This window comes from Phacochoerus africanus, chromosome 11 (genome assembly GCF_016906955.1).
Source record: "Phacochoerus africanus isolate WHEZ1 chromosome 11, ROS_Pafr_v1, whole genome shotgun sequence".
NCBI classification, from domain to species: domain Eukaryota; kingdom Metazoa; phylum Chordata; class Mammalia; order Artiodactyla; family Suidae; genus Phacochoerus; species Phacochoerus africanus.
The window spans coordinates 1,683,106-1,686,016 of NC_062554.1; the positions used below are offsets into that span (position 1 = coordinate 1,683,106).

Genomic DNA, 2,911 nt, shown 5'->3' on the forward strand with positions numbered 1-2,911 from the left:
GTTCTTTGATACATAACAATTATCCTGTTATGGGAAGAAGAAAGAAGCACAAACAAAAATCCTATAAAGCACTGTGTTTACAGGCAGTGCAGAAGAAGAACTTCCTGTGCATGAGTCTGCAGAATAAACAAAGAAAACATGGAAAGTGTAGAATGAAAGTATAAACAAACATTCCCATTTCCCTCAACAGGACTAATTCCCAGGAGAGATGGAGGCTGGAAACCACAGCAGTGTGACAGAGTTCATCCTTTTGGGGCTCACGGAGGACCCTGTGCTTGGTGTCATCTGCTTTGTGATATTTCTAGGCATCTATGTTGTCACCTTAGTAGGCAATGTCAGCATAATTGCTTTAGATAAGAAGCTGTGCCCAGCTTCACACCCCCATGTACCTCTTTCTTGGCCATTTGGCTTTTGTGGACATTGGTTCTTCCACATCCGTCACACCTGTGATGCTTATAGGATTCTGTAGACATGGACTGGCCATCACCACTGCTGGCTGTGAGGCCCAGCTCTGTTTTGTGGTCTTCTTCGGGACAGCCGAGTGCTTCCTATTGGCCGCCATGGCCTATGACCGCTATGTGGCCATCAGCTTGCCCCTGCTCTACTCCACCCACATGTCCCCAAGAGTCTGTGTCCTCTTACTGGGGGCTTCCTATCTGGGTGGGTGTGTGAATGCTTGGACATTTGCTAGTTGCTTGTTGAGTCTGTCTTTCTGTGGACCAAATCAGATAGACCACTTTTTCTGTGATTTCTCCCCTTTGGTGAAACTTTCCTGCTCAGATGTCTGTGTTCTTGAAATTCTCCCTTCCATCTCCTCTGGGTCCATCCTTGTTGTCACAGGGTTTGTCATAGCTTCTCTCTTACATCCGCATCCTCTTCACCATCCTGAAGATGCCCTCCACTGAAGGAAGACACAAGGCCTTCTCCACCTGCACCTCCCACCTCACCGCGGTCACTCTGTTCTATGGGACCATCACCTTCATTTACGTGATGCCCACGTCCAGCTACTCCACTGGCCAGAACAAGGTGGTGTCTGTGTTCTACAGTGTGGTGGTCCCCATGCTGAACCCCCTCATCTACAGCCTGAGGAACAGAGATGTAAAGGAGGCCCTGAGGAAGGCCACTCTCAGACTATCTCAGTAGGACTCGTTCTTAGCATTTTGGGTGATCTATAAATTTTTTAAATACTGTATTATTTTTAACCAAGACCTAGCAAATATTGCTTAATTGGGTTAACTTAAGTTTAAGTTAAAATCATGCTTCTTTCAACTCTCACCTTTATTTCCTTGTACACCAAATGGGAGACACCTTAAAATCAGGAATGATCATAGCAACAATTATCACTATTATTAGCACCTGTAGGTTCAAGCACTTCATTTGTTTTATAGAAGTATAGTTGATTTACAATGTTTCTTCAGTTTCTGTTGCATAGCAAAGTGACCCAATCATACAGAGTTCTCTGTGCTGTACAGAAGGACCCCATTGCCTATCTATTCCAAATGTTATAGTTTTCATGTACCAACCACAAATACCCCATCCATCCCACTCCCGCCTCCCCACCCCCTGGCAAGCACAAGTCTGCTCTACACATCCATGATCTGTCTCTGTTTCGTAGATAGGTTCATCTGTGCCATATTTTTAGATTCCACATAAAAGTGGTACCTTATGGTATTTGTCTTTCCGATGTCACTTAGTATCAGAATCATTAGGTACATCTATGTTGCTGCAAAAGGCATTATTTTGTCTTTTATGACTGAGTAGTATTCCACTGTATACATGTACCACTTCTTAATCCATTCCTCTGCCGATGGTCATTTATGTTGTGTCCCTATCTTGGCTATTGCGAATAGTGTTGCAATGAACATACCCGTGCACGTGTCTTCTTCGAGGAAAGTTTTGTCCAGATATATGCCCAAGAGTGGGATTGCTGAGTCATATGGTAGTTCTATGTTTAGTTTTCTGAGAATTCTCCACCCTGTTTTCCACAGTGTTATACCAATTTACATTCCCCCCCCCACGCACACAGTGTAGGAGGGTCCCCTTTTCTCCACCCCTTCTCCATCGTTTGTTATATGTTGGCCTGTTAATGATGGCCATTCTGACATGTGTGAGGTGGTACTCTTGTAGTTCTGATTGGTATTCCTCTAATAATCAGTGATGTTGAGCATTTTTTCATGTTTTTGTTGGCCATCTTTATAACTTCTTTGGAGAAATGTCTATTCAGATCATTTGCCCATTTTTCAATTGGGTTGTTAGTTTTTTTGCTCTTTCTATTATTTTAGAATTAAACCCTTGTCAGTTGCATCATTTGAAACTATTTACTCCCATTCTGTAGGTTGTCTTTTTGGTTTTTAATGGTTTCCTTTGCTGTGCAAAAGCTTGTCAGTTAGATTAGGTCCCACTGGTTTATTTTTGCTTTTATTTCTGTTGCCTCAGGAGACTGACCTAAGGAAACATTTGGCAGGTTGATGTCAGAGAATGTTTTGCCTATATTCTCTTCTAGGAGTTTGGTGGTGTCTTGTCTTATGTTTAAGTCTTTAAGCCGTTTGGAGTTTATTTTTGTGCATGGTGTGAGGTGAGGGTATGTACCAATTTCATTGATTTACATGCACCTGTCCAGTTTTCCCAGCACCACTAGCTAAAAAGACTGTCTTTTTCAGATTTTTGAAATTAAAAAAAAAATCAACAGGCAGCTTTGAGGGTGCAAAATGTTAAACACACCATAATATGCTAGCAATTAGAAAAAATATAGGGGGTGGTATAACTATATACCCTTATGCACAAGCATAAGGATAAGCCCTGAAAGTAGAGAAAAAACCCAATTCAGGACTGAACAGAGGTCCTTGTTTGCTAGTAGGATCTCCCCTTGACTTCAGACTTGAGACAACCCAAAGAGTCTGTCAGTATACAG

At 42.3% G+C, this 2,911-nt stretch overlaps 1 pseudogene; it reads left to right on the plus strand.

Moving 5' to 3' along the window:
- The first annotated feature begins 208 nt into the window (after positions 1–208).
- On the plus strand, positions 209–1,143 carry LOC125111330 (olfactory receptor 491-like; annotated as a pseudogene).
- The last annotated feature ends 1,768 nt before the right edge of the window (positions 1,144–2,911 follow it).